General features: G+C 35.7%; 1 long non-coding RNA gene across 1 annotated transcript in view; it reads right to left on the bottom strand.

The window, feature by feature from the left end:
- LOC140846178 (uncharacterized) overlaps positions 1–9,811 on the bottom strand; it is a 146,760-nt gene that overhangs the window by 4,202 nt on the left and 132,747 nt on the right. The window lies entirely within an intron of this gene.

Raw genomic sequence — 9,811 nt, 5'->3', positions numbered from 1 at the left:
CAAGATAAATACAGAGTACCTACTCTTGAGGAGTAAGCATTCTAGTTGGGAAGCAGAAAAAGGTACATCTTCTGACTATTTACTACTTCAGAATTTTTAAGAAACTGACATTTTGATAAAATTTGCCCAAGATGCCCCTTATAGTTGATATGTGTTTCAATTTACCTTCTAGAAACAAAATTACTACTCCATTAGTTTTTTAATGGATGTGATTTTAAAGCATTTCATAGATTTCAGTAAAATATGATGCATAAGCAAATGTTATTGAAATATATAAATGTTTTGAATGAGTATTTCAGATCCCAGTGTTTCATTTCTGGAAATATCTTTAAGATGGATTTAAAAAAATGCTTGGATTTAGGCCAAATGGAGAACCATAAATTCTAAGAAGCCAAATTACATCAATTAAAAGGCAAATGGAAGAGTTACCCAGGTAATTCAGACCCCTTGTCCCCTAAAGAACTAGGGCTAAAGTCTACAAATGGGTAGGGAGGTGATATTCATGTCAGCTGATCTATAAACAGTATTCACCTTGCCTGAAACCTCTGGTTAACTTGAGGGAAGGAATTCTTTGTAATTATCTTCATCTCCTATTTCCTATCTAGCACATTGCCTTAGATATAGCAAATATTCAAGAATTATTTGTTGCACAGCATAGAAATGAATTTAATTAAGTGTTCAGATATAAACTTATTCCTGTGGTCACTAAATACTCATCATGATAAACTTCTATACTCTGACTCAAAAGGTCAAAAATATGGAAGGGCCATTACTGCCTTTTTCTTTCTTTCCATCTACCTCTCCCATTTAAAGAATCACTACTAGGCCCTCCGTCAGGGAGTTTTGGGTTTTTTGAAGGGGGCTAATTTTCATCTGGGGATAAGTTTTACTGCCTAACCATCCTTTGACCCTAATGTAAACAACATATTTAAAAATAGAAATATATTGATGATTTTGTCCCTTTTAAGTTAATCCCATCTTATATGACATTTCTGCTTTTTAGGTCATCCCCCAGCCCCAGTTTGAAATGGAATCTAGTATAATAAACATTTACTTAATAAACATACCAGGATAGAAGAACTGGGTTGATGGATTATCTTACATTTAAACATCCACTGGCAAAAACCAACCAACTCTTTTTCAATTTAACTTGACTGGATCTTTCCTGGCTGGCAGCCTTTCTGCACTCAGCTGAACTGGCACTCTTTATATTTTAAAGAGATACATGTATTTCCAAGCTTAATCTTTAAATCCCTGATAGCCTGGTCTCGGCTATAATTCACTAATTCCCTTCTGCTTGTTCTAATGAAAGGAAAGGCATAATGAGGAGAGATGAAATTAAAGAAAATAAATAACAAACTTTGAAATGTATGTGGAGCTTTTATGTTCAAGGAGATCAAAATGCATTGCATTATGGCTTATACATTTTTTTTTACATCTTCATGTTTCCATTTTTTATAGTATAGAATAGCCAAGGCTCCAAGTTGCTGTGTCATTTTCCTTTGTTCAATTGTTTATTTGACAAAAATGCATGGAAAGTTCCTATGTAGAAGGCATTTTGCTGGACATACATTGTGTCAGATAGCTTCATTGGCTTCGACATATTTAAAATCCCAGAAGGGAGCTCCGGATCACAAACCTCCAGCAGGTTATAGATTGAGCACAGACAAAGAAGGGTAGGTCTCTGCTGGTTGGTCATAATGGAGGAGGTGCCATTTGTCTTAGATCCTGAAGAATAGGTATAATTTCAATATGCAAAATCAGAAGAAAGGAAGAATAAATGATGCAATGTGAAAGGCACAAGATCTGGAAAGTGGCAGATCTGGGTTCCGGCTACTTTCAGAAATTTACTTTATGAGCTCCAGAACTTCAGGGTCTTCATTTATAAAGTGGGGAATTGGGTTAGATCATCTCCAACTTCCCTCCAGCTCTACCATTCTGTCTGTGAAAAGGCACGGAATTAGTATGAATGGTCTGGCATGAGCAGTAATCAAGATGAGCTGGTATGTAGGGATTCATGTTGAAAGAAAGAACAGTAGACTTTGGTCTTGACTATCATGCTGTGGAGATGCCCTGAAAAAATATTAATAATAACAAGACATAATATTAAAACATTATTAGATTTTAGTTTGGAAGAACAAATTTTTTTTTAAGTCTGCTCTACCCATTATTTGGAATCCAGAAAACAGTATAAATGGCCAGACATTTGCCACTCTTGCCTTTGTAATTCCAGTTGTTCCAATTGATTGCTTCAGAAAAGTTCCTCAGAGAGGGACCAGTCCCACTGGCAGGCAAAATTTAGGTATCTGGGACGTTTAAGACACAGTATTATCAATCTTGGCATCTCAAAGGAGGAGCCAAGACCCTTTAGTGGCCTTGGGGGCCCCTCTTTCTAACCCTATTTTTATACAAGTTGCTGGTTTCTGTCAACAGATTGGTAGCTTTGAGAATTCATGAAAGACAATATATTATTTCATCCTGTAAAACATTTGTGAAGGATAATTTTTCTCTGAGCCAGGCTTAGTCAAGTTAAGTCATTGACCAACTTCTATATAGATGACATGTGACTCCCTCCTTTAAAAAAAATAAGTGATTCTTCCAGCTAAACAGAGCTTCATCTTGCTGTGCCTTATGTTGTTGTCCCAAGACATCATAGCTAACCTGTGAAGGAGCAAGGAGCTGGGGGCTGGAGCAGTTTGGACTTTAGTTGTGATGGGAAGGAAAAAGTGATTTTTTTTTTTTGAGTGGGGAATGGTTTGATTGACATGGAGACACATGCAGCATGGATGAGGGACACTGGAGGAAGGTGAGCCATGGGCAGAGAACCCTGCAAGGGTGCATTGAAAGGAGCTTGAACCTGATGAAAAGGTAGGAATGGGATAGAAGAGATTCAATAAATGTTGAGAAAGAAGACTAGAATGATCTGGAACTACGCTGTCCAATAGAAATATAAAGCAACCCATATATGTAATATAAATTTCCTGGTGGCCACATTAAAACAAAACAAAAAGAAACAGGAGAAATTAATTTTAAGAATATGTTTTAACTAACACAATATATCGAAAATATTGTCATTTCAAATGTAATCAAGGTCAAAAAATATTAATGAGATGTCTTACATTCTTGTCTACTGTACTGTTTAAAATCTAGTGTTCACTTTGCACTTAGAGCTTATCTCAATTCAGACTAGTCAAATTTCAAGTCTTTAATTGCTGCAAGTGGGCTGAGGCTACCCTATTGTTCTGTGCAGCCCTAGAATGATAACAAATTATATATGGATTGGAGCCTGGAAGAAGAGAGGGGAGAGAATCTGAGGGTTTGAGTCTGAAGGAAGAAGAAGAGTGGTTCTTTTATTAAAACTGGAAATATTAGAAGATGCATGTGGTCAGAAAAAAGAGTGGAGATAGAGGATAAGCAAGTAATGATTCCATTATTTTGACTAACAGCAGTTGGGAAATACAGAGCAGGCAGTTGTAAAGACAGGATTAAAAGCATGGAGCACAGACTCAGAATGGAGATAAAGACTTGGGAACTGGTTCTGAGGCGGTCATGCCTGGGGTGGTGATATTCAGTGTGGTTACCAAGTGCAGGGACAGAAGAGAGCTTTGAAAATGCTGCAATTGCAGGGCACAAGATAGAAAACAATATGGTAAATGAGAAAGGGTCACAGCCAGAGGCCTGGGCAGAAAGCCAGATCCATCAGTGCCAGAGTGAGGAGTGTTGAGCTAGTGTCTACCCAGGATTCAGAAGGCACAGAACACAGGAGGGAAATGGGAGCACAGTAAGAGTTATGGAGACAAATGCAGATTTTAAGCTTAAGTTTCATTCTGCCACTAAATGACTTAAGAGAAACTATTTTTTATTTCCATTTGCTAATTGTGATAATAAAACAATAAAAGATAAGACATATTACTTGTTTCCTCTCTGATATGCCAAATGCTATGCTAAGAGCTTTAAAAACATTATCTTATTTAGTTTTCACAAAACCCTTATGAAATAAATTTTAGGGGTTATGCCATTTACAAATTATCCTAAATATCTTTCTTCTTAGGCTCTTAAGAGGTGAACAGATGCTTATGGGACACAGCAAACAGCAGATTCATAAACTTATGAATTTATTTTATATGCATATATGCTTATACATATGTTTTTTTTATTCCTTCCACCCCAAATAAACACCACTTCTGTAAGCTTAAGAACATACTTTCTTAGGCTATTGGGCATATTAACCCCAAAACACCAAGTTATTATACGAGGGTTGCTACCGAAATCAGCTTTGCCACACTAATTTGTTTTAAACTCTCTTATGTCAAAAATATATTAAAAGGATAATTCACCATGACCAAGTGGGATTTATTCCAGGGGTGCAAGGATGGTTCAATATTCACAAATCAGTCAATGTGATATACCACATTAATAAAAGGAAGTATAGAAACATATGATCATCTCAATAGATATTGAAAAGCATTTTAAAAAATACAAAATCCATTCAAGATAAAAACTCAACAAAATGGGTATAAGGGAAACATACTTTAACATAATAAAGGCCATACATGACAAACCCATGCCTATCATCATACTCAATGGCAAAAAGCTAAAAGCTTTTCCTCTAAGATCAGGAACAAGACAAGGATGCCCACTCTCACCTCTTTTATTCAACATAGTACTAGAACTCCTAGCTATGCAATCAGATAAGAAAAAGAAATAAAAAACATCCAAATTGTAAAGAAGAAGTTCAGATGGCCAACAGGCACATGAAAAGATGCTCCACATCACTAATCATCAGAGAAATGCAAATTAAAACCACAATGATATATTACCTCATACCAGTTAGGATGGCCACCATCCAAAAGGCAAGCAACAATAAATGTTGGCGAAGATGTGGAGAAAGGGGAACCCTCCTACACTCCTGGTAGGAATGTAAATTAGTTCAACCATTGTGGAAAGCAGTATGGAGGTTCCTAAAAAAACTAAAAATAGATATACCATTTGACCCAGGAATTCCACTCCTAGGAATTTACCCTAAGAATTCAGGAGCCCAGTTTAAAAAAGACATATGTAGCCCTATGTTTATTGCAGCACTATTTACAAAGCCAAGATATGGAAGCAACCTAAGTGTCCATCAGTAGATGAATGGATAAAGAAGATGTGGTACATATACACAATGGAATATTACTCAGTCATAAGAAGAAAAGAAATCCAACCATTTGCAACAACATGGATGGAGCTAGAGGGTATTATGCTCAGTGAAATAAGCCAGGCAGAGAAAGACAAGTATCAAATGATTTCACTCATCTGTGGAGTATAAGAACAAAGAATAAACTAAAGGAACAAAACAGCAGCAGACTCACAGAACCCAAGAATGGACTAACAGTTACCAAAGGGAGAGGGATTGGGGAGGATGGGTGGGAAGGAAGGGATAAGGGGGAAAAAGGGGCATTATGATTAGCACACATGGTGTAGTGGGGGGGTCATGGGGAGGGCAGTACAACACAGAGAAGACAAATAGTGATTCTATAGCATCTTACTATGCTGATGGACAGTGACTGTAATGGGGTATGTGGTGGGGACTTGATAATGGGGGAAGTCTAGCAACCATAATGTTGCTCATGTAAAAAAAACATCCAAATTGGTAAGGAAGAAATACGATTTTCACTATTTGCAGATGACACATTACTATATATAGAAAACACTATAAAAAAGTCTCCACCAAAAAACTATTAGAATTAATGAATTAATCAGTAAAGTCACAGGATACAAAATCACTATACAGACATCTATTGCATTTTTATACAAATCATGAACTAACAGAAAGAGGAATTAAGAAATCAATTCCATTTACAATAGCATCAAAAAGAATAAAATACCTGAGAATAAATCTAACCAAAGAAGTGAAAGACCTATATTTGAAAATTTTGAGATGTTAACAAAAGAAATTGAAGACACAAATAAATGGAAAGCTATTCTGTGCTCATGGATAGGAAGAATTCATATTATTAAAATGGTCATACTGACCAAATCAATCTATAGATTCAGTGCAATCCTTATCAAAATACCAATGGCATTTTTCACTGAACTAAAGCAAATAATCCTAAAATTTGTATGGAACCACAAAATATCCCAAATAGTCCAAGCAATCAAGAAAGAACAAAACTGGGGGTATCAGGCTCCCAGGTTTCAAACTATACTACAAAGCTACAGTAACCAAACAGTGTGGTACTGGCACAAGAACAGACACATAGACCAGTGTAACAGAATAAAGAGCCCAGAAATAAGTCTATAAGGTCAATTAATATATGACAAAAGGTGCAAGTCTCTCTAATAAATGGTCCTGGGAAAACTGGACTGCTATATGCAAAAGAATGAAATTGATCACCATACAGACAAATTAACTCAAAATGGCTTAAAGACTTAAATATAAGACCTGAAACCATAAAATTTCTAGAAGAAAACACAGGCAGTAAATTCTGGGACTTTGGCCTTAGCAATTTTTTCTAGATATATCTCTCTAGGCAAGGGAATACAAGCAAAAATAAACAAGTGAGACTATCAAATTAAAAAGTTCCTAAAAATCAAAGAAAACCATCAGCAAAAGCACCCCACTATATGGGAGGATATATTTGCAAATGATATATCTGATAAGGGGCTAATATCCAAAATATATAAAGAACTCATACAACTCAACACCAAAAAACCAAATAAGTTGTTTAAAAACATAAAAAAATGGGCAGAGGACCTGAATAGATATTTTTTCAAAAAAGATATACAGATGGACAATAGACACATGAGATGTTCAACATCACTAATCACAAGGGAAATGCAAATAAAAACCACAGTGAGATATCACCTTACATTAGTCAGCATGACTAGTATCAGTGACAACAAATGTGTTGATAAGGTGGAGAAAAGGGAATCCTTGTAAATTGGTATAGCCACTATGGAAAACAGTACAGAGGTTTCTCAAGAAACTAAAACAGAAATATCACATGCCCCAGCAATTCCACTTCTGAGAATTACTCAGAAAACAAAATCACTAATTTGAAAAGATAAATACACTCACATGTTTATCACAGCATTGTTTATAGTAACCAAGATATAGAAGCAACCTAATTGTCCACTGACAGATGAATGGATAAAAAAAGAGATGAGAGAGATATATACATATATACTATGGAATATTACTCAGCCATAAAAGAACAAAATCTTGCCATTTGTGACAATGTGGATGGACATGGAGGTATCATGCTAAGTGAAGTAAGTCAGACAGAGAAAGGTAAATACCATATATTTCACATATATGTAGAATCTAAAAAACAATAAACAAAACAGAAATAGACTCATAGACACAAAGAACAGACTGGTGGTTGCCATAGGGGAGGGGGTTGGGGGATGGGTGAAAAAGGTGAAGGAGAAAAAGAAAATTAGTGAGAATGTTTGATATATTGATCTGAATGAGATTACATGAATGTATACACTGTCAAAATGCATTGAGCTGTGCACTAAGATTGCGAATTTTATTGTACGCATCTCAGTGAAGATTTAAAAAAACCCTCTTAAGTGAGGGATATAAAAAATGTCTAGAACTGGGGAAAGACATTACATTTGGGGCTTTTGGCACAGGCTGACCTTGACCTTTCTTGACTTGTTTTCAGCATAAACTTTAATTCAGAACTTGCCTCCCCATATCTTCTTAAATCGATTATTTATCTTCCAGAAATGAGGGCTAACATGACATTGGGCTTGTTCATACCAAGAATGGCCAATGCTTTGTGAAAATTGCCAATATAGAAAGGTAAGTTCTGCATTTCATTCAACTATAGCAGAATAGTCAGCATTTGTAGAGTGCTTTCTATGTACCAGGTATTCTATATGCTAATTGTAAGTTAATTTGTTCGATTATCTCAGGAGTCTGTGAGTTAGGTGCTACCATTATCCCTATTTTATAGAGTAAGTCTAGGCAGAGGGCATTTAGGTTACTTGCTCAAGATAATACAATTAGCATATTGGGGATGGGATTCAAAGACTGTGGCTTTAACCACTAAGTTATATTATATTTAAAATAGAGGACAAGGATCTCCGGAAACATTAAAAAAACTTTAGGCCCCAGTTGAAAAACCAATTAAGATTCTTAATCCAAATTACAAGCTAGTGGAAATGTATTTCATTATAACGATGCTCATTTATTTAGCATCCATGACACAGCATAACAAGTGAGGATGTGCTAATACCTAATAATAATAGAGTCCTTGCCCTTGAGTCATCTATAATCTAATTGGGAGACAAAACTGACACAGAGAACATTTAGAGAGCAGTAAAAGTGTGTAGTTAAATGTTAAGTCATGTGTTGTATTAAATTGTATACTAGAAGGTCATGAAGAAGGAGAAATTGCAGAGGGCCAGTGTGGGCTGGGGATGATTGAGGAAGCCTTAAACGATAGGGAGAAGCTGGATGAGGAGGAGGGTACAGAGATACAATTGTCAAGAAGAGCAAGATGAAGGTGAAAGGAAGTTCAGAGAGGGAATGAGCCTGGAATTACAGTTTGTATTCTTCTTTCATCTCCTTCTCCCTCTCTCTCTCTCTCTCTCTCTCTCTTTCTCTCTCTCTCTCTCTCTCTCTCTCTCTCTCTCTCTCTCTCTTTCTCTCTCTCTCTCTCTCTCTCTCTCTGTCTCTCTCTCTCTCTGTATACATACATGCATGCATACATACATACATACATATCTGTGGCTGTATATGAGTATGTATATGTATATATATACCTCCTAATAGCATTTGTTCACCAGTATTAGAATGTTTCTGATAAACTCAGAACCATGAAGGGTTGCTGGGAGATGACAATTCATAATTTTTAAATCTACAATGGCCAACCCTAAAAGGAGAGGGTTTGAAAGGGAAATGAGGTATGGCTATTCTTGACTATATGCACAAAACCTTCTCCTTTCAGAAATCAAGGACAAGTCAATACTTACACCAGGAAGATATTTTTATTAAAAAAGAAGTCTTTATATGGTAAAATTGATTGTTTTTTTGATTGACACCATACTTTTACTCATATACATTTTTGGTTTATTATTGCTATGAGCAATAGAGAGAAAATTTCTCTGTAATATTATCCCTATGTTTGACAATAAAATCCAAGAAAAATAAAATATTCCTTCAGTACAGCGAGTTGGGTAACTGAGATGAAAATTCCCAGTTTCATGGATTGAAGTAGAGTCGTGAATGATGGATGTTATTCCCAAAAAAACCCCTAGGTTTCTAAGACCAGGATTAGGAATTCTTAGATAAAATTCACAATGTTCTTTGCTGCCTAGATTGTATAAAACAAAGGGACCAAAATTTCTGTGCTTTGCAAAAAATTTTGAGACACAATATGTTGGATTTGATTTGCCATAGGAGTTTTACAACTGGTTAAAATACATTACTTCATATAACTGAAAACTACTGCAATTCACAGAGTAGTATTTAAAAGCTATCTTTGCTTATATCAATTGAGTATGATATTCTTGTTCTATTATTGTATCTGTAACAAACCACCATGAGCGATTTGGGGAAGAATGACCGTATCTGTATTCTGCAGATGTACTCAACTGGGCCAATTCTATTTGGGCAGTATCATTTCTGAGAATTCACTAACATGGTAAAAGCAGGCAGCAAAATTGATTCTCTTTTTTCTTTTACAAAATCATCATGAACTTAAAGATGCTATAAAAGGCATCAATAGCAGTAATTTTACTCATTCCATCAATAGGAGATGTATCTATAAGTGAATCTTTGTGTCTGGGTATGTTATTAAGACAGTCTCTTGAAGTA

Source organism: Manis javanica, chromosome 14 (assembly GCF_040802235.1).
Source record: "Manis javanica isolate MJ-LG chromosome 14, MJ_LKY, whole genome shotgun sequence".
Taxonomy (NCBI): domain Eukaryota; kingdom Metazoa; phylum Chordata; class Mammalia; order Pholidota; family Manidae; genus Manis; species Manis javanica.
The sequence above is the reverse complement of the archived record's forward strand: the minus strand, read 5'-3'. Positions and strand labels throughout refer to the sequence as shown.